At 48.8% G+C, this 12,500-nt stretch overlaps 1 long non-coding RNA gene across 1 annotated transcript in view; it reads right to left on the bottom strand.

The window, feature by feature from the left end:
* Positions 1-12,500, bottom strand: part of LOC135094673 (uncharacterized) — a 73,386-nt gene that overhangs the window by 42,445 nt on the left and 18,441 nt on the right. Inside the window, exon 2 of the long non-coding RNA XR_010263908.1 lies at positions 1,392-1,458. This is a non-coding gene — a long non-coding RNA (uncharacterized LOC135094673). The remainder of the gene's footprint in view (positions 1-1,391; positions 1,459-12,500) is intronic.

Below are 12,500 nucleotides of genomic sequence, written 5' to 3'. Positions count from 1 at the left end.
CTCCACACACCTGTTTTGGCCTCCACACACCTGTTTTGGCCTCCACACACCTGACTTGGCCTGCACACACCTTACGTCACTCTCCAAGCATGTTTTAATCTCAACACATCTGTCTTACGCTGCACACGTCACCAATAGCTACACATCTGTCCTCACCTCCACAAACCTGCAATTTATTTTTAATGTGACAATTTCTGCAGGTTTGTATGAATGCGTATTTGTTTCTCATTCTCCTACACCTGATACCTGATAAACACACCTGCTCTGTTGATCTCTACTTACACCTGCTGCACTATGGCGTTCATTAACCCTTTAACTTTTATATGACATTTTTTTCCTTAATTATTATGCACAGTGAGACCTTTTTGTGTCCTACGCTCACTTTCAAACTTATTCCGGTGTTGCAAAATCTATTGTTTTATCTCTTTTCTTTCTTGTTGATGCTTATAAATATGACATACGAATTGTTGTGTATGAAAGTGAAAGGGTTAAATATCTGGTCAGCATCTCAACGCTTTCGTCACTTGATTAATTACCTCTTTCTGACATGTACCTATCACAAACCTAACCTAAACTATCACATACTTAACCTAATTTGACCTATCCGAACAGATCACACATCTAACAAAACATAACCTAACCAACATGACCTAACCTAACCTATCACACATTTAATCTAACCTAACCTAACCTAACCTAGCTTAACCTAACTATTCAAGCAGATCACACACCTAACACTGCATAACTTATAACACAGCTAATTTTACCCATCCCAGCGTATCACACACCTAACCTAACCTAATCTAACTTAACCTATCCACAGCTAACTTACCAAACCCAACTTAACCTAACCTAAAATAATCTTGCTTTGCCAAACTTAACCAAACTTAAACTGTCAAACCCAACTTAACCTAACCTAACCTAACCTAACTAAACTTAACCTAACTTAAAATAATCTTACTTTGCAAAACCTAACCTAACCTACACACCCAAGCAGATACGATTTTTCAGTGCTTCTATTTCAAAGTACTTATTTCAATCCTCCTATTCCAACGCACCTTTTCTGTGTACCAATTTGAACACCCCTGCTTCACTCACCCTGTCTCCACGCTGCCGTAATACAACAAACTTGCCTACACTACACAAGTGAATGAATTTAGGGAAGTGTAAGTTTGGGGAGGAAAAATTATACTTTCTGGATAAATTGTTACCTACCGTTCTCTTTCCTCACACTCCCTCTCTCTCTCTCTCTCTCTCTCTCTCTCTCTCTCTCTCTCTCTCTCTCTCTCTCTCTCCCTCTCTCTCTCTCTCTCTCTCTTCCCTCATGCACGGGGAAGATAAATGCTCCCCTACACAACTGGCTTGATTAAGGGCACACCTGATGGCCTTACCTGAAAATAGTACAGGTGTGTAGCCTCTGTGGGGTCGAACACACCTGTCCATCTCTACACCGGTACTCTGACGGAAAGGAGAGGCAAGGTTAGGTTAGGTTAGGTTAGGTTAGGTTAGGTTGAGTTAGGTTAGGTTAGGTTAGGTTAGGTTAGGATAGGTTATGTTAGGTTAGGTTAGGTTAGGTTAGGGTTATGTTAGGTTAGGTTAGCTTAAGTTAGGTTAGGTTAGGTTAGGTTAGGTTAGGTTAGGTTAGGTTAGGTTATGTTAGGTTAGGTTAGGTTGAGTTAGGTTAGGTTAGGTTAGGTTATGTTATGTTATGTTATGTTAGGGTTAGGTTAGGTTAGGTTAGGATATGTTTGGTTAGGTTAGGTTAGCTTAAGTTAGGTTAGGTTGAGTTAGATTAGGTTAGGCTAGGTTGAGTTAGATTAGGTTGTGTTGGGTTAAATTAAGTTAGGTTTAGAATGTGTATGATAAGTAGCTTGTGTTTTTTTGCTCTCTCTCTCTCTCTTTCACACACACACACACACACACACACACACACACACACACACACTCACACACACACACACACATAGCGGCCGTCATTAGCCAGGCCCTGCTTGAGGCGAAATAACAAAGAAATTAAACTGTAATAATACGAAAAGTAAGAAAAAAAAATCTGGCAACACTCATGAGACCAACCGCGGTAATTACACACACACACACACACACACACACACACACACACACACACACACACACACACACACACACACACACACACACACACACTGCCCCACTCACTTCTCTTCCTCCTCTTCCCCTTCCTTCCTTCTACACTTCCGCTCTTCTCTTTTCTTTCCTCCTCCTCCTCCTCCTCCTCCTCCTCCTCCTCCTCCTCCTCCTCCTAACTACACACCTGGACACTTCCGGCTGGTCTTCCTAATTGCAGGTGTGTCGCTTCGCCTACCTGTTCTGTCCTACCTGCTGGGGCGACACTTTTATCTGCAGAGAGAGAGAGAGAGAGAGAGAGAGAGAGAGAGAGAGAGGAGAGAGGAGAGATGAGAGGGAGGAGAGAGAGGAGAGAGAGAGAGAGAGAGAGAGAGAGAGAGACGGTAGGATAGTGTGTGTGTGGCAATCACCGGGCCAGTGTACACACCTGGGCCTAATTATCGGCTAATTATACCGTAAACAAGCTCGCTGAAGCCTGTGAGAAAAACACCACGGCTGGGAAAGGAAAAAAAGAAAAGGAAAAGGAAAAAAAATTGGCAAACGCGACCTAAATTACCTGGAGTCTAATTATATGTAGTTTTCAGGTAAGCAAAGTACATACGACCTGAAACACACACACACACACACACACACACACAGCTGGATAAATAGATAGGTAATTAACTGAACAAAAAAACAGTACCATGGAATATTTGTAGATTTAATACAGCAGTTATGGTCCATGAGATATATTATACATGAACGAAGTTTCCCAAATGTGCAAAATCAGTTAGGTCGAAATGAAACTATTACAGCATGCCAGCAGAACGACCCACAAAAAATAATAACATTCACAAAATCTTAATTCATAACAACCACAGTCTCATTTCAAAAAACCACTGATACCAAGACAAAATTAAAAGTAACACACACACACACACACACACACACACACACACACACACACACACACACACACACACACACACCACACACAGTCCCTTCACCAAATACTACAATTCAGATGGTGTTCCTTTTTTCTTGTGCTGGCGTTGGGGGAGGTAGAGGTGACTGTGACGGGGTTAGGGAGGAGGGAAGTGGGGGCTGAGGGAGTTTTTGGGGAGGAGGCGAAAAGCAGACCTCTGTGCTTCAGGGAGAGGAGAAAGGGAAGGGGAGGGAGGGAGGGGAAGGGACGATGATTATTTCAGAAAGGAGAGGTGGTGAGCTGGAAGAGGGAAGGAGGAACATCTCTCCTCTCTCTCTCTCTCTCTCTCTCTCCTCCTCTCTCTATCTCTCTTCTCTCTCTCCTCTCTCTCTCTCTCTCTCTCTCTCTCTCCAGTCTTTGTCTTAATCCCATCAAGGTTTTCCATCTCCCTCGCTCTCTCCCTCGACTTTCTTCTATCGCCCCTCACCTGCCTCTTACTAACTGCTTCACTGTGTGTGTGTGTGTGTGTGTGTGTGTGTGTGTGTGTGTGTGTGTGTGTGTGTGTGTGTGTGCCCCAAGGTGGTGGACGGTCGTGTCTTCCAGCAGGTGTGATGGTGGGCGTGGCCGAAAGCAGCTGACTGCCTCATAGGATATGTCTGGCGGTGCCATGTTGGGTGGTGGGCGGCCTGGTGCTGCTGGCGTGGGCGCCCACGTGCTCCAGGGCACAGGTGGGACTGCGGACAGCGCCGCTGACAGCCCAGCGGACGCGGGACAACAGCAGCAGTGAGGGCGGCGGCGTGGGGTCTCTTCTCCTCCAAGTGGTCTGGCCGCGAGGCGTGGCGCCGCGCCGACAACGCCACCAGCATCGAGAGTTCCCTGGCGGCCATCTTCCGCGGCGTGGCCTACGGCGTGTCCACCATCACCACCACCACTACCACCACCACCACCTCCACCACCTCCACTACCACCACCCCCACCACCACCACGCGACCACTGCCCTCCACCCGCGTCACGCATCCGCCCCCGCGCGCCCACCTGGGAACCCAAAGAAATGCCGCCCGCGGGATGCCTTTGCGCCGCAGGCCATCCCCGCGGCCCGCGTGGCCCCAGCCCGAGGTGCAGCAGAAAGCGGTGACTGATCCGCGCGGGCGCGGCGCCAGTAGGCCGATGCAGACGCCGTATGTAGAGGCGCCGGGCCACGCCGTGCCGCTCCCTGGCGAGCCCGATGCTGAGGTGGAAGTGGTGCGAGCGGACGTGGGCGTAGGCCTGAGCAAGGTGGCGTGGGTGCGCGCCCTGGGACCGCCCTGGGTGGCGCACGTGTACTGTGCGGCGGGCCTGTACGGTTATCCTAGCCCTGCTGGCGCTGCTGTGGCTGGCGCGCGTGCACGCCGCCACACACCTGCTGCCCCGCGGCTACTACATCACGTTGCACCTGCTCATGTTCCTGGCGGCCTTCCTGCGCTGTGTACACCTGCTGCATGACCCCTACGGCGCCGAGCGACGCCTGCCCAGGGCGCTCTCCGCACTGGTGGAGGAAAGCGGCTGGCCCTGCCTCACGGCGGCGCTGGCAGTGGTGGTGCTGGCCGTGGTGAGGGCGTGGCGCTGTCCCCGTCTGCTGCCACGCCGCCCTCACGCCCCCCTCGCCTTGGCTCTGCTTACCGCCGCCCACCTGCTAGCCTCCGTGGCAGCGCACCTCACCTCGGCCCTGGGGTGCCCGCAGCACGCGGCGCCGCTCAGGGCTGCGGCACGGGCCGTCACGGCGGCGTGGGGTGGGGGCGGTGGGCCTGGGCGGGCTGCTCTCTGTTTGGAGGGCGGCACGTGCGGCGGGGCGCCCCACGGGGCTGCTGCTAGTGAGGCTGAATCGTCCTGCAGGGGAGGGAGCCGCCCCGCAGCGCCACGCCCGCACCGCACTGCTGCGCGCCGCCCACCTGGTGCTGGTGGCCTCGCTGCTGCAGGCTGCCCTCGCCAGCCTACACATGTACGCCCTGGTGGGGCCTCACTACATCCTGCAGCTGCCTCCGGCCTACCCTTGGCGCTGGCTGGCCTACCCAGACGGCCTGCCGCCTGCTGGAGGTGCTTATGTGGGTGCTGCTAGGCGCCACTTCCCTGCTGGTGGCGGGCAGCTCGCCGGCCAAGAGGCAGCACCTGAAGGGCGAGCCGCGCCTGTTGGCGGCGCTGTCGTGTAGGCGCTGCGGATCGTGTGCCAGCGTGGCGGCCACGGAGCGCGTGGACGAGGTGTTCCCCGCCGTGTGCCAGACCAACCAGGCCGTCAGGAACTTCACGCTGCACCGCCCGCGGCAAGGGCGTGTACCAGGAGGCGCTGGCCCACGTGCCTGCGCGCCGCGCTAACACAGTGCGCATCACACACAAGCGGCCCTCCATTCGCAAGTCCGCCACGTTGCACTCAGCCACCTCGGACATCCACCTGCTGTGGAGCCAAGGCCCCGCCCACAATGGCCCCGCTCTGGACTGCCCTGCCCAGCCTGCCGCAGGCCACGACGCCCCGCCACGACCTTCGTCCATGCTCTTCAACGACTCTGGCTTCGTCAGGTTCAAAACGCAGGCGGACCACCAGCACCAGCAACAGGAGCAGCACTTCCCAGACGACACAGTCGGCAGGTCGCTCCACAGCCTGCAGAAGCAAGGCGAGGCAGGAGAGGGCGGCCCCCAGGCTCGCTGTCCCGTGGATGAGCCCCCCACCTATGAACACGCCCTGCACGGCCGCGAGGGCGCCGGCGTCCCCCAGGTCGGGTGGGTCACCTAAATACGAGGACCCTTACGACAACAGCCAGCTGGAGCAGCTGCTGCAGCGGCGGCTCGGCTCCGAGGCGCTGGGCGCGGGGAGCGAGCCAGCCAGCGGCACGGACTGCAGCTCCACGGACGCCCTGTCGCCGCCCGCTGCCACGGAGCAGGACTGGTCCAAGTACGCCAGCACGTGCTCCTCCATCAGCGCCGCCAACAGCTTCGACGTGAGGGATGTACGACGACTTCGAGGTGGCGTCCTACTACCAGTCCCCCCCACCCGCCGCCTCTGCCCAGCTGTACGCCTCGCTGCACAGACCCACCGCCCGCACGCGTTTGGCGCGGCAGCGCGCCCTGTACGGAGACGGTGAAGCCACCCTGCGCGGATGCGAGGCGCGGCAAGCGGTGGAGCAGCTTGCGGCACTGCTGGCAACCGCGCGCCGCTACACACACGTCTTACGCCGAGTCCCTTGGGGAGGGACGCGCCCCCCCGGGGTTCAGATTCGGAACCAAGTTCTTCCAGCGGACGGGCGCCTCGCCCGGCCCGTGGAGGGCACCGCCCCGCGGCGGTCCGCCCCCGCACGACCTGACGCCGGACTCAGCTGTGGTGGTGGATTCGGCGGGACTCACGGACGAGGCCTCGGGGGACGACGGTGTCGCCGCCTGCCCGCGCCGGCCTGCTCACCAAGATCGTGAAGAACAACTTCTCACTGGGCGGCGGAGATACGCGCCCCTCGGAAGCGAGGATCTGCACGGCCTGCAGCCCCTCCCCCAAGCGTCCGCGCCTCGCCCACCCGACGACCGCCAGGAGAGGGTGCGCCCCTGCGGGCCACCGTCCCCGCCGAGCCCAGCGCGAGGAGGCCGCCATCCCCCAGTCCCCACGTCCGGGCCCGGTGCACCGGCAGGTGGTGGGGCGGGGCGCTCGGCGCGAGTCCCGGGGCGGCCAGGAGGATCCCGCCACCGTGGCTGACGGCACCACACAGACGGAGCCCCGCACGTGGGCAGCAGGCTCGCCCTCCCCGTGCTCCTCCCGCCCCGCCTCCTCCCTGGCCTCCCACTCTGACCTGCCCTCAGAGTGCGTCGACTCCGAGGACGACCTGCACTACCCTCCACACCCCCACCCCCAGCGCGCCGCCTGGCCCTCCCCGACCCGCCTGCAGGCCGCCGTGTGACGCGCCCGCGGGCCCCCCGCTCACGACTCCTTGTGATAGCCCACTCTCCTGCACTACACACACACACACACACACACACACACACACACACACACACACACACACACACACACACACACACACACACACACACACACACACACACACACACACACACACATCGGAGGGCATTTCGTCTCCTATGGCAGACAACAGTACAGGGGTGCTGGGTGGGGGAGTAGAGGGAAGAAGGCGGTGTTGAGGCCCTGCCTGCAGGGACGAGGCCCACGCCACGGCACGCTGTCCTGTGCTCACCCCTCACGCCCCTCCAACTGTGTGACGGACGCCGCCCTCCCTCCTCCCAACACACGGCGAGAGAGAGAGAGAGAGAGAAGAGATGAGAGAGAGAGAGAGAGAGGAGAGAGAGAGAGAGAGAGAGAGAGAGAGAGAGAGAGGGGGGGGGGGGGGCGTCGTCACAAGTGTATACTACTTATAACCGTCACAACACACACACACACACACACACACACACACACACACACACACACACACACACACACACACACACACACACACACACTCACACACACACACACACACACACACACACACACACAAGGGCTCACGAGGACATCAAGACGAAAAGAAAAGGGAAGGAGAGAGAGAGAGACAGAGAGAAAAGTAGAGTATATTTCTATTTTTGTAAGACCACAACCCACCACACCACGCCCTCCCCAATCCCCCTCCCTTCACACTGCTCTCGCGTCCCCGCCTCCTCTGCCGTACTTAAAGAGTCAAGAATGAACTTTCTGTGGCGGTGAAGGGGCGCGTGTGACCTAACCCAGCCTAACCTGACCTGACCCTGACCTTACCCAAATCTATCGCTGGAACACATAAACTTAAGAATATAATGATGTACTTAGCATATCAACCACATTCCCGCCTGCGTGCGTGCGTGTGTGTGTGCATGTCTGCGTGTGCGTGTACATGCGTGTGTGTGTGTGTATGTGTGTGTGTGCGTGCGTGTGTGTATCATTGCCACGCCGTCTGCCATCATCATCATTAGGATAAGTCATCAATGAGGGCTCAATGATGTCACTATTTATCCACAAGTCCCGTTAGTGACGTCACGAGCAGGCCAATCAGCCAGTCAGCCAATCAGCGGGCTCTCTCAGGATGTGGAGAACCAATCATGTTATTTCTTTCCCCACTCCATTCAGTTCTAAAGGAAGAGTATTCTGAAACACGCCTGCATCACACCTCCATTACATTCAAGAGGCTCGTGCTGACGTGACGCGGGTTCTTAAGGGTGTTTCCACAGACCTAGTGACAGATTAGCAAGATTTCTACATTGCTGACAGGAGAAACACTCCGTGAGAACCCGGCTAATCATCTCTGTGGCCTTTGAAAATAGTCAAGAAGTGATGTTTTAAGGGTGATTTTACGTATGTAGTGACAGATTAGCAAGATTTCCACATTACTGACGGGAGAAACACTCTTGAGAACTCGGCTAGTCATCGCTGTGGCCTTTGAAGATGGTCGTGGTGAGAGACCTGTGTTTCAGAATACAAAATGTGTGCTTGATTAATATTATCATTATTATTACTATTATTATCATTATTATTATTATTATTATTTATTTTGTACTGTATATTTTTGGCCAGATCGTTATTCACTTTACAGAACCTGAGGGATTATTATTGTTGTTATTATTATTATTATTTTTGTTATTATTGTTGTTATATACGAAGGAAAAAAAGGAAGAAATTGATTATTAAAAAAAACACGATATGTACTAAATGTCAGTTCTCATTTATCGTAAGCGCGTTTTTTTGTGCCAAGCTAGTCACAATAAAAACTGAAATAAAAAAATATATATCGAAAAAAGTGTCTTATTTCGATGCCTTCATATATTATTATTATTATTTATTATTTTTCATTATTATTATTATTATTATTATTATTATTATTATTATTATTATTATTATTATTATTATTATCGAAAAAGTGTTTTATTTCGATACATTCATTTATTATTACTATTATTTTTTTTTACTTTACTTTTATTTATTATTTTTTTGTTTTACCTTCATTTATTACTTTTTTTTTCCTTTTTTACTAGAAAATTTTTGCCAATTGGGATTCTCTCTCTCTCTCTCTCTCTCTCTCCCTCTCTCTCTCTCTCTCTCTCTCTCTCTCTCTCTCTCTCCGTTTCTTTGACTTCCTTCTTGTGTTCCTTTTTCTCTTTTTCCTTTTCCCTTTCTCCTCCTCCTCCTCCTCCTCCTCGTCCTCCTCCTCCAGTCTGTCTCTCTTTAACATAAACCGTCTAAACACACACACACACACACACACACACACACACACCACAGCTCCAACTCTTCTTCTTCTTCTTCTTCTTCCTCCTTTGACATAACAAATTTTTAAGACATTTTCATTTTATAATTTCCCTCCAACCTTGCATCAGGAAACTATGATGATGATGATGATGATGATGATGATGATAGTGACGATGATAACAAATGACAATGGATAGTAAAGATGATAATGAAGAAGAAGAAGAAGATGGAGAAGGAGGAGGAGGAGGAGGTAACAGGAATAACAGGTAATGAGTGTTGTAGTAGTAGTAGTAGTAGTAGTAGTAGTAGTAGTAGTAGTAGTAGTAGTAGTAGTATCGTTATTATTATTATTATTATTATTATTATTATTATTATTTTATTATTATTATTATTATTATTATTGTTCTATTCATGTATCTTTCATTTTCTTTCGCTATCCATCATTCCTTCCTCTTCCCTTTCCTCCTCCTCCTCCTCCTCCTCCTCCTCCTCCTCCTCCTCCTCCTCCTCCTCCTCCTCCTCCTCCTCCTCTTCCCTCCAGATGATTTAATGAGCAGCCTAACAGAGCCTAACCCCCCCTTCTATTCCCTTTCTTTCCTCTTCCCTCCCTCTTCCCTCCTTTCTACTCCTCTTTCCTCTCCCTACCTCCCTCTCTCCCTTCTCTACTCCCTCCCTCCTTCCCTCCCTTCCCTTACCGACCTTCCTTCCTGCTTCCTCCTTTTCAGCCGTTTTTTCCCACCCTCCCTCCCTCCCTCCCTCCCCCCACTTGTCAGCTGGTCAATAGCCCCCCCCTTCCCCCTGCCTCCCTCCTCCTCATGTCTTTTCTATACCTCTTCGAAATCTAATCCATCATTCCCAGGTTTAGCGGTCTCTCTCTCTCTCTCTCTCTCTCTCTCTCTCTCTCTCTCTCTCTCTCTCTCTCTCTCTCTCTGTGTGTGTGTGTGTGTGTGTGTGTGTGTGTGTGTGTGTGTTTTTTGGTCAGTTGGTTAATGTTTCTCTCTCTCTCCTCTCTCCTTCTCTCTCTCTCCTCTCTCTCTCTCTCTGGCAGTCATTTAATATTCTTTTTGTCTGTCTTTCTTTCCTTTCCTGTTCTCCCCCCCCCTCTCTCTCTCTCTCTCTCTCTCTCTCTCTCTCTCTCTCTCTCTCTCTCTCTCTCTCTCTCTCTCCAATACTCACACACTCGTTTATTGCCGGTAACAGCCTCGTTAATCACCGCTGCGTCACGACAGGGAAAAAAAAAAACGGCACTAGGAAAAAAGTAATTTCAAAAGGATGGAAAAAAAAGTTCCGGGAAAAAAGGGTGAAATGCTCAGTGTGGCGGGAAAAAAGTGCTGGAGCTGGAGAGTGTAAACTAATGGTGGACACTGGTGTAAACAAAGTAAACAATGCATGAACTGGGTGAAAACAAGATGAAAGTAAGGGAAACCAAGGCATAAAGAGGGGTGTAGAATATTAAGATTGACCTGTCTGTAAACAAAGTGATATTGTAGCAGACAAGAAAAAAAGACAAAAAAGGAAGTACAATATCAAGATTGACCTGTAAACAAAATGATAAAGTAGCAAACAAGAAAAAAAGACGAAAAGGGAGTAAAATATTATAATTGACCAGTCTGTAAACAAAAAAATAGCAAACAAGAAAAAAAACAAGACAAAAATAGAGTAAAATATTAAAACTGACCAGTCTGTAAACAAAAAAATATCAAACAAGAAAAAAACAAGACAAAAAGAGTAAAATATTAAAACTGACCAGTCTGTAAACAAAAAAATATCAAACAAGAAAAAAACAAGACAAAAAGAGTAAAATATTAAAACTGACCAGTCTGTAAACAAAAAAATATCAAACAAGAAAAAACAAGACAAAAGAGTAAAATATTAAAATTGACCAGTCTGTAAACAAAAAAAATAGCAAACAAGAAAAAAACAAGACAAAAAGAGAGTAAAATATTAAAACTGGCCAGTCTGTAAATAAAAAAAATTGCAAACAAGAAAAAAGACAAAAAAGAGAGTAAAATATTATAATTGACCAATCTGTAAACAAAAAAAATAGCAAACAAGAAAAAAAAACAAGACAAAAAGGGAGTAAAATATTATAACTGACCAGTCTGTAAACAAAAAAATAGCAAACAAGAAAAAAAACAAGACAGAGTAAAATATTAAAACTGACCAGTCTGTAAACAAAACGATAATGTAGCAAACAAAAGAAGAACGTTTAGGAATTGAAAAGCTTGGACAAAAACCCAAATTAAAATACAGCAAACAAGAGTGTGCAAGAACTAAGCATGAATGTACACAAGATATCAACAAAGTGAAAACAAGATTAAAACAAAACAAAAAAGTAGACAGAACTTAGAATAAAAATAAGAATCACCAACTATATAAACATGTAAACAAAATCAAAGCATCGCAAACAAGACACAGAGAAGGTACAGAAAATAAGTAGGAATTAACCAGTGTAAACAATAGCTAAACAAACTGTAAGCAAAATAAAACTAAAAGTAAACAAAAATATAAGCATGTTGTAGATAAGATACGTATAAACAACAATATAAGCAAGTTCTTTCGGATGTAAACAAGGTGTAAACAGTTAATCAAAGGTGCAAACAAGGTGTAAACAGTTAATCAAAGGTGCAAACAAGGTGTAAAAACAGTTAATCAAAGGTGCAAACAAGGCTGTAAGCAGATCGTAGAGGCGCAGAGGACGTAAACTGGATGCAAACAAGGGAAGGCGAGATCAACAAACGAAAAATCAAGAAAAGATACGTAAACTATATAAACAAATGAAAAAAAAATATGAAAACAGAAAACAAGAAGTGAAAAGGGAAGGAGACATTACAAAAGAGGTGTAGACGGTGAGCTGAAGAAAAGACCACGTAAACAATAGAAAAATAAATAGAAAAACAATAGAAAAAAACGTAAACAATAGAAAACTACATGCGAACAAAAAAATAGTAAGGCTATAAAACACAAAATTATGAGCAAAAAAAAAAAAAAAAAAAGATAGGAAAAGAAAGAAGATTATAAAAAGAGGTGTGAACAATAAATAAAGGAAATGCACCACAAAAGCGATTAGAAGTTTTAATAGATATAAATGTAAACAAGAAATGCCTTTAGGTGACAAATCCAAACAATGACATGCAAACAAATACAACGGCCCAAATATCGACGCCTGTAAACAAAGATGGCCGCCAAACAATAGTATTAAAGTGACCATCTTTTTTGTACACTAGCCAACCCGCATGTAAACAAACAAAATGGCGACGAGAG

Source organism: Scylla paramamosain, chromosome 46, assembly GCF_035594125.1.
Source record: "Scylla paramamosain isolate STU-SP2022 chromosome 46, ASM3559412v1, whole genome shotgun sequence".
Classification (NCBI taxonomy): domain Eukaryota; kingdom Metazoa; phylum Arthropoda; class Malacostraca; order Decapoda; family Portunidae; genus Scylla; species Scylla paramamosain.
This window is presented reverse-complemented; position numbering and strand designations above follow the sequence as displayed.